The sequence below is a fragment of the Nestor notabilis genome, unplaced genomic scaffold, assembly GCF_000696875.1.
Source record: "Nestor notabilis isolate BGI_N333 unplaced genomic scaffold, ASM69687v1 scaffold27560, whole genome shotgun sequence".
Lineage (NCBI taxonomy): Eukaryota > Metazoa > Chordata > Aves > Psittaciformes > Psittacidae > Nestor > Nestor notabilis.
In genome coordinates, this window is record NW_009912094.1 from 987 (window position 1) to 11481 (window position 10495).

Below are 10495 nucleotides of genomic sequence, written 5' to 3' on the forward strand. Positions count from 1 at the left end.
CCATAAGAAAATGTCGGGTTCCTGATCACAGATTTCTAGCATTATTTTAGGTGCCTTGGGCTTTCCAAAATGTCTGCCTGACCTGAAAGAGATGGCATCCAGACTGCAGGAGACCCACATCTTTCCAGAGAAGTGGCTGGTCGTCAGGTGGGAGAGTCAAGACCATCTGGAATGGCACTAGAAATGGATGTTTAGGCAACTTTATCCCAGCCACGCATCCAACTTATTTACCTCGTACCTCTTAGGTACAGACCCCCAAGCCTGAGGCCTTTTATACCTCCTCAGCACATAGCTGAAAAGAACACGGGTGGAAGATCACCAAGAATCAGGGTGTTATTGAATTAGGGCAAGCATGAGCTAGGAAGTTACTGGAGTTACACGGGTGGTTGCTGCACTTCTGAGCTTATGCTCCAAGACTTCAGTACAAATTTAGCCTGCAAGGGGAAAGTCTTCACCCCAGGTTTAAAACCTGCTGCCTTTAACCCTGAACTGACCTACTGGTTTGGTGGAAGAAGTGTACCCAGTTCCTGGCCATCCAAACCTCATCTCAAGCGGTGGACAGCAGAAGATTATCCACTGCCAGCTGTAACCAAGACAGTCAGACAAGACAGTCAATGTCCATTCAAATCTTCATATTACCTCTCTGTTGTTAGACAAATTTTAAGGACATAAAGGAAGTCCTTTTCGCTCCAGCACAATGTATGTTGAGACAACTGAAATTGGAAAAAAGGTCACAAAATTGAAACATGATGAAGAGAATTTATAGGTATGGCCTTTCAGAACAGAGTTCTTCTCTTAAGATACAATGTCTAGGTGTATAATGGGGAAGTCATCTCATCTTTGGATCAGTGTAGAGAAATTATTAGAGTATCTTCTTCAGAAACATGGTTTTCTTCCTGGCTCAACCCCTCAATCTAAAGAAATATCTTCAAGAACCTAAATCAACAGATACATGGAAAAAAGACCATTCTTAAGCCTGCATCTTTCTTCTGCACCTCCATGCGGTTCTGCTTAAAGCTGGAAGTCTGGTGCAGGGAATAATGCAACTACAGCTTTATTTCTGTCTCTCAGAGGAAAGAGGTTTCTTTCTTATCATGGTAGCACAGCTTCACCTGAAATCTGGTTCACTCCTCCTGCAATGCTTCAGAATTGTGTATCTTAAAAATTAATGATTATATCAAACCTATACATATATAATTTAACACAAAATGATAACACCGTAGTTAGCAGGTTGCCTCCAGCATAACAAAGAAGCCAAGAATGACACAAAAATATTCTGAATGCCCAAGGTAGGAATAGATGCCCTTGTGTTGAACGCAATTTAATTGAGGGGACTTTTAAAATACCCTTGCTGTAAATATGTTAAATGCGTCTTTATAGATTCATACAATCACAGAATGGTTTGGGTTCGAAGGGACCTTAAAGATCATGCAGTTCCAACCCCCTGCCACGGGCAGGGACACCTTCCACTAGACCAGGTTGATCAAAGTCCCGTCCAACTTGGCCTTGAACACTGCCAGGGATGGGGCAGCCACAGCTTCTCAAACAATGATGACATCTCAGAAAGGAAAAATTATGCACTGTGTCTTGCCAGGTACAAGTGAAACCACAGCCATTCCTTTGTGAGTAGGTACAGCCTAGAATTTAGCAAGATATAAAGGCAGTTCTAGTTCTATAGTTGGGAAAAATTTTACCAGTTCTTCTCTCTCATCTGAGCGTTTGGTTTCACGTACTTAAACTTGCTAACAGAAAAAATAATTGTCCTTTATCAGATTGACAGTTACGCTCTGAGTCAAAACCATAACCTCAAGCATGTTCAAAGTTGAAAATCCAATCTGCCTGACATTTTGTCTTTTAACACATGCCATCGTAACCCCAAATTAAAGGCAGCACTTATATTGCACCAACCTAAATCACACATACTTCAGAAACTTTGGCATGTAAAGGAAGCACAGTGCAACATAAAGATGGTGTCAGACCAAATTTTCAGCCTTCTTTTCTTGGTGGTTTGAATTTTACTCAGACCTCCAAGGTTATATACGTTTCATGGTCTAATTTCTGTTATTCCCTAAGGCACTGGTGCATATTTACCCACTAACTATAGTAATTCCTTTGAAACAAAATAATTTATAATAGGCATATTATGATCCTTTCAGATGTATTATGATCTAATCACTAGGCACGTATTTAGGAAATCTAAAATCCTTTCTAGACTTCTACCTTGAGACAGTCTAAGAATGCACAGTGCATAAACACACATTACTTTTGGTAAGGTGATCTATTCTCCAAAGCTAGAAAATATATATAGTGAAGTTAATTGAACACCAGCCACCTTTCAAACCCTAATTGCACTTCTTGCTTAAGAAAAAGAGTTTGCAGAAATGTTTTTGTAAATCAAAGGCATGTTCAAAATGCAGGCACAGAGAGAAATGGGAAAAGTCAGGTTTGGCTGGATTGTTGCTTAGGCATGATTTTGAGTTTACAGATCTAAATCAGCATCTAAATGTGACTTAAATAAAGGGTGTTTTCTCCCTGTTGATAGCCAAACTTCAGGGGTTTGTTAGCTCAAAATCCGAAGAGTGCTTTATCACTGCATCATGTATCAAAACCTCCTTTTGTAGTTGATTCGTTTTCCTGTGCGTTGGGTGAACTCTCAAACAGGTCCTACCCCTATTCAGTGGAGCTGTATCAGCATAACAAATTCATGGCACAAGTCAACATACCACACTGTTTCTGCTCTGAAGAGACCTTCTGTAGTAGTGCTATACCAGCCTGAATGTACACTGTTTCTGCTAAGGGATTAACGATGATAAACAAGTAACTACAGTAGGGCAAGTAGGTGACAAGAGTTGGAAAATTTGGTAAAGTGCTAATATGCAGCTGGATACAATCTATAGCTATATCCGCTTCTTCCATTTCATGCTATGCAGACTTCATCCTTCAGTTGATGAACCTGAGCTGGGAGAAGTGTGAGGCAGAGAAACATTGCAACTGCAGCAAGAATGCTGATTTCTGCTAACAAAACATCTTCTCTTTCAACATTCCCTAATGAAAGAAGTCCCATTCACAACAATTAAACCGTAATTATATTGTATCACTACCTTTTCTTAAATGCCCATTTGCAAATACCTGCTAGGATTTCTAGCAGTCATGTGATTTTTGAATATAAATTTCTAATTGTAATGACTGCAAACTAAAGCTTGAAAACATGAACACTGAAGATTATTATTCCAGCAGATAGGCAAAATAAACCCAAATCTTTCCAATTTTTGAACCGTTCCTGTAACCTTTTGCATTTCTTCATCCTTGTCTTCTTAATCCAAATCATTCTTTTTAAAGGTGATTCCTTAACTGAAAAATGTATCTATCATCCAGTGGGTTGATTTTCCAGACATTTGTCTATTTTGCCTAGTTAATCAATAGCACAAAAGAAGAACCTGAAGCAAGACTCCTTTTCGAAAGCATCCTACCGGTCTCACCAACCCATACTTCCTTTGGCACTGAGCTGCCCCTGGTTGGTTCATCCCTGCCACGCCATGCCATGCTTAGCTAGGAGAAGAAAGCAGCTTCGAGAGGGACTTAATAGGGTTCAGTGCTGTGCAAGAAGTATGGTAGTCTTTGGAGCTATACTAATACCTAAGTGTTGGGGGGGTACAAGGGGGAAGAAGAAAAGGCAGAGAACAGCAAGCCACAGGATTACAGGGTAAAATCTGGAGAAAAAATAACTGAAGAACTGCTCCATGACCCTCACCCATGTCTCCACTCTGGTTACACAGATTTCAGATGAAGACATGGTTATGAGTGCCTCAGCTTGTGGATGTCCATCTTGAGGCATTTCCCAGTATCCTAAACAAATTAAGTGTGTGTCAGGTAAAGGGTTGTTCTATAGTGGTATCAGATTGTCAGCCTAAAACAAAGGACCTTACTCCTCTTGATGTCAGTGAAAGCATTTCCTGCCTTCGTCAGTAGGCAGTAATAGGGACTTCATTAAACTCTAATAAAAGTCCATTGAAACTTAGATGGACTTTGGGTAAACCCTTGAGAGACAAAATTAAATAGATAAATAGATACATAGATACATAGACAGATAGACAGACAGACAGACAGACAGACTGACAGACAGGCAAACACAGACAAACCATCAAGTTTGTGGCTGGGATTTGAACTTTCATTACACATAGGTACCTCCAGGTTAAACACATAAGCAAATGTTCTTCCCCCTCTCTTCCTTCTTCTGTGCAGCCCTGTGGGATAGGGCATAGCCTAACCTTACTCCAGTTTCTGTTTTCAACTGCTGAGGGATAGTGAACAGATCAGGAAGCCTGTTATTCCAAATCCGAAATTCCAAGTGCATTACTTGTTCAAATTAAGCCATGTGATACTGTTTTAGTTCATTGATTTGACAACTGTGACATTTAAAACAATGTTTCTGATACAGAAACTGCTGGAAAAGCAAATGAAAAATGTCCCAAAAGCAAACCATTGTGGAAAGTAAGCACAGCTGGATCCTAATTCTTTAATAAATTGGGATGAATATTCCCAGAACAGATTTTCATTATTTAGCTGTGTTTTTAAATTGCAAGACTTCTGAATTTGCTTGACACCTGGAAAACATACTATCCTCATTCTCTCCCCAAACTGAGTATTTCAAGAACTTTTTCTTGTCTGCATGAAAACATAGCCTCTAAGTTCAAGCATGATCATCCAAATTTTTTAAGCATAAAGTTCAAACTTACAGTGCACAGAACTTTGAGATAATTTAAGCATCTAATGGCATGAATATTTGTTTTCTGAGATTTTTAAAACTCCCAAAGCAACTTAAACCACCCCAAAGGTGCCTTTTATGTTTATTATTATCTGCTTGCATCTCTACTTTCTTCCCATTTCCTGTCTTCTTTTGTCCCACTGTCTTCATTGCCAACCTTTTTTCCTTTACTTTCCTCAAATGCCAGACTAAAAATCACTTCACTTCTGCTTTTTGCTTTCCCAGCCTACACCTCAGCAAGCTGACCGTAGCTTTGCCTGGATTTCCAAGACCATTAAAATACAGGCAGTCAGTGAGGGTTATTGTACAGCTTGATCATGTAAGTAGCAACAGCCTAGTGTACCTGTAAGGTGCAAGGGCATCATATAAATAGAGCACCAAAAAATAAGTAAGTGATGCTTTCATTCCTCCTAGGTGAAGGAAGAGACTGACATGGAAGCTCAGTTTTCTCACTCTCTCCCTGCCCAATTTGTTGCTCTTCCTTCCCCACTCATCCGTGAGGAGTTGAAAAGGGCAGAACCCAAGCAGCACGAAATGGGAGTAAAACTTGTAAAGACAATGAAACAAAATGAATAGACATAGGTAAAATAATCCTAAAACAATGACAGCTCTCTTTATTGTAAAAACCGAGATGATAAAACGGATAGTAAAACTTTTAATCGCCTCTTTACCGCACTGTGCAAGACTGCTGCTGTCAGGGTCCTGCAGTCAAGCTGTGGCCAGGCTGAGCAGCGTTTTTAGAGTTTCATTCTTCATCTGCATACTTCAGGAATGAAAGGATTGTTCCTAGGAGAGGAAGTTAAAATTTAAATTGCCCAATTTCTTCCTTAGGCTGGCATAAATCAAAAGTATCAATTGAGTTAGGCTGGTTGGAAAGAGCTGAAAGTCTGGTCTGTAATCTTGCAAAGAAAATGCATTTCTATTTTACATTACTTGAAAATTAACTTCTTTTTTTTCCTCCATAAGACAACTGTAAGAAAGGAGGAGAAAAATAAAAAGTTCAAAGTACAGTACTGTGTTCCACGGCCTCTTTTTGGAGCACTAGTCAGTCATCAATCCTAAAATAAGGCCCTCCAAGGCTGCAAAGGACTCCAGTTTTAAAAGAATCCCAAAACTGTGGCCACAAGCCCAGGGTCCCAACAGATGACCAGGAAAAAAAGGCAGACTTCCACCACAAACCTGTCAAACTTGAAACATTTCCATGAAGCAATTCAAGTTAAACTTATCATCCCTTTTTGAGTTTTGTCCTGGCTCTACTCAGCTGGCCTGTAGTTGTGCCAAAAGATTTTGGTAAGTGAGGGACAGGAAAGCCTGAATCAAACCCTTCCAATTTTAGATACAGATCATCTGTGAAGCCCTGTCAGAGTCTGGCCTCAGGGGGGTCTAGCTCTTCATTTGCCATTTATAATTTTCCCCCCTACATTTATTTCAAAACCACAATCTTTCTCCTCTTTTAGTCTTGGATACATTTCATGACCTGAATGCCGGCTGCCACTCCTGCTGACTGACTGATAAAGCCTGCATCTATTTCTAAATTAAGCTGAGAATAGACTACAGCATGTCTGAGCCAGGCTGGGATGAAAGGAATGCTTGAACGAGAGGGATGGTTGTGGTAGAGAAGGGGCAAGTCAGAGGTTTAGGCTCTATGCTTGTTCTCAGGCTGGTGATTTGGGACAGACCACTCTGCCCTTTGCTAATAAAAGAGGAACAAAATTACCCCTCTCCCTGCTGTTCCACTGCTCCATGGCACAGGAACAGAGAAAGAGAAGAAGGATTTGTTTGGAGCATCCTCCACCCTACAGATCCTGAAGCCCACACCCCAGCGCTATGCCCAGGCCATTCTGAAGCATCCCAGTAGCAGCCCTCCTGGGAGCACAGCTCCACTGTGTGTCTGACAGAGCTGGCAGGCAAACGAAGATGGATTGGAAACCTCTCCTCCTAACGTGGGTGGGGGAAGATTAAAACAAATGGCAACAGGGTGGCTAATAGCACTGATACATTCACTAGCAATACCAGCTGTAATAGAGTCAGCCTTGGAGTGAGCTTGTGGAGTGGTGGTGTTACTTCATTCTTAGTAATGATCAGTGTTAACTAATATTTGTCTGCTGAATTGTCTACAGGTCCTTGTCAAGGATCAGGCCCCTGCTATGGCTGACCCTGAATACAACCTAATAAAAAGCTGCCATCCTCCAGAGCTTGAAATTGAAGCACACATCAAAAGACAATAAGTGAATTCTGCAAAGAAACAGGTGAACCCCAGGGTAAGAATGAGACAAATGTGTGATGACATGGCCTGCAAGTGGCCAAACAGTTACATGCAAGAGGATGAGAAGTGCAGCTATTTCTGTTAATTTGAAGAGTCCCTTGGACAGTCTATCCAAGTTAAAGTTGCCAGGTCTTTTGATGCTTTTTCCGAGTTGAAGTCCCCCTCCTGGTAAGCAGCTGTCAGGGAGGCAGGGAAAAGGTAGCCTCTCTCTCAAGGTGACAGAAAGTGAATGTGGGAGCAGCAATGTTGATACCTAAGGCTAACTCTGCATATAGTCCATTTGAACTGCATCTTCCAGAAGCCAAACCAGCCTTTCCAGGCAGCTAATAAAAGGGATTTGTCTTCTGTACAAACTGGCTGCTGCCAAATGGCCATTGCAGGCTGAGCAACCGGTCCTTCCGTAAGCTCATGCTCTTCAGCAAATAATGACGGCTTTTCTGTCACTGCTGACCAGCTCTGTACTGAAACAGGAAAGTCTCCATACATGTAATAGGAGCTCAGAGACCATGGTAATGAGTATGGTATAAAATATGATACATAGGTGGATGGACAGATATCTCTTTATCATTTCTCTGAGCCATCCAATTTCCCCAGGCACGGAGTACACCCCAGAGATTTGGGTTTAAGGCAGAGAAAGCTTTACACGATGAATTGAGTGTTGTGTAAATATGTAAATAAAGAATAGCTCTTTAATTTTTTATGAGGAGTGCATTTTAAAGCCCTGCTTTGGCCTCCTTACTCAGGCAAAATTGCCACCTAACAAAATGGCAGTCATACCTGAACAAACAGAACTATGATCTGCACATAAAGCATCTTTATTAAAAATTAACTAATGAAAAAATATTTGGATAATTTTAAAAACCAGCAAAAAAAACTTGTGCTGAACATCAGGCAAAAGTTTCCCAGGCTATGAAGTGCACCACGCTGTGGAAGATTCTCTTCCACATGCTGCATGCTCACATGCTCAAATCCCAAATAATCTGGCTTTGCACAGGGAAGCTAATGGGGTTAAAGGGTAAGTGGAGTGTCAGAGCTGCCCTACTGCCATGCATGACGTGTCTTGAGGCAGTCTTTGCACAGCAGCGTGTAGTGATGGCACACTACAGGGCCCAGCTTTCTAGCAGCAAGAATGGCACCTGAGCATCCTGAAGATGCCGGGTCCTTGATACACCTAATGGGCAGGACTGTCAAAGAAGCTTGAGGTGGGATTTAAGCACGCAAGGTCCCAAACTGGAAACTGCAGTGCCACCATGCTAGCAGAGGGAAGCAGAAAGTTAATCCCCCCACAGCACATCAAACATATAGCCAGCACCTCAGCGTGCTAGCTCAGAGATCTCTGACTTGACCCTAGTTTTGTGGTAGAGAATACCCTGTACAACTGGTTTCCTCTGCCATGACAGTGTGTCCACACAATCCCTCTGCTGGCATTGTGATAAGGGGCTCAGTTCCCAGCTGCGCAGTGGAGCCAGCACACTTCTGCCTGCGTGCCTGCCCCATCCTGGTGTGGCCTTACACAGTGAAATCGGGAAGGCAAGGGAGCCCCCAGAGCAATAAAAGACACACTTGCAAGTGATTTACGTGGAGGGTGGCTAAGGTAAAGACATGTACGCAACTGGGAACAATCCTGAGCTGATAGGAGCACAGGCAAGATGTCCACTCATAATCACTCTATTCCCTCTCCAGGATCTCCAGCAAGATGTGAAAAGTTTCACTAACTGATCACCACCATTCCAAGGAAATTTCTTTTTCAGAGCTCTGGTTCTGCTTGTATTTAAGTAAAAAATCTCAGAACTGTTCTCCTGCAAGAAGTGTATATATCATCCACAAGGAGAGACTCTCTGCCATTAAAAACATCCTTGTTTTGTTCATACCACCAAAGACACAGTGTTCTGCCTTAAGCAAAGGTCACAAACCAGCAGAAATTTGAATGCTTCTATCAGCAATCCAAGAGATTTCACATAAAGCCTGTAACTCATCCAGTAAACATATATACACACATACATATAGATAGATATTTATATTATACATAAAGCGAAGGAGGAAATGTTTCCTTTAATAACATGACCTTGTTGTTTGGTACCACTGTTTAAGAAAGGGGTTATTAGTGAAGTCAGAAGTGCAGCAGTGTTTGTTAAGGCAGTGAAAGCACCATTTCCTCCGTTTTTCATCTGAAACCCTTACATACGATCCACACTCTTACAGTGTCTAGGTGTAAATAACACCCGGTGTGGACGAAGCTCCCCCTTTCATATTCGTTACTGTCATAGCTTTGAAAGGAAAAAAGCAGAGGTCATTTATTAGAGGTTACTTTTCATGCAAAACACCCTGTGGTTGCTGTCATTCAGAACTACTTAGTCTATGCCCTCAGTCATATATTAGCAGGGCTTCAGGTCATAACCTTTAGTGGCATTTGGAATCCCAGAACCTCTGATTAGTGCAGGATTTACATATCCTTCAGTAAAAAATGCTCAGCTATAGAAATGCATGAAGCATTGTAAATTTTTTTGGCCTTTTGTCTGGAATACATATGAATTCTGCATTCAAAGTAGGGTGCGATAAACTGTATTTGTTTACCATGTTATAACTCCCCTATTAATGTGGCATCAGTTAATCCATTAAAGACAAACTGCCCTTTCAAAACAGACTCATAATTGAGCACAAAGAGGAGGTGCACAATGGTGCAATTAATAGGTTCAGATTACAAGAGCCAACTGTTAGTGCTTCTTGAGGCCTGTTATATTTTTATCAGGGAAGTAGCCATGCCTGTACTGAGTTTGATTCGATGGTTTCTGCTGGGATCCATATCATGAGTTTACTGGAAGGTGCGAGAACACCAGAGCGTTTGCCACAGAAACTGGTTGCAAGGTGCAACCAATCAAGTATGTTCTTGGTTTTAGTATGGCAGAAATATCATTCATTTGGGATACAGGATCAATACATGCTATTAATTTGTTGCTGGAATTTGGAAATAATGCCAAATTACACTGTTCTTCGAACAGAAATGTCATCTACAAGCATTAGCATGACTAATTGGTTGATTTAGCTCAGCAGCGAGAATTTCTCAAACAAACAATACTAAGCTGGTTTCCCAGATATCTGAGTACTTGAGGTGCTCTTCTACATTCTAATGTACTTCAAGAGAAACATCTTTTAAGGGTATAACATTCACGGTGCATGACTAGAATCACTCGTATGTGCGTGTGAGAGGACCTCAACTGAACTGAAGTTCTCTAAGTCAGTCATACGCTGTGAGACACCATCTATGTTTTACTCAGGTTGGTTATGACTCTCTTGCCTGGATGTGAATTCTAGTAGCATTCTAATTCTAACAAAATTAGAATTAGTGGTAGCCTGGTGCAGTGGGGGCTTCTCTACACCATCACAGAGCTTCGCCAGGGTGTCCTGACCTTCGAGTCAAATGAAATTCCAGCCGGAAGATCATTTAGCCTGTGGTCTTCCTGCTG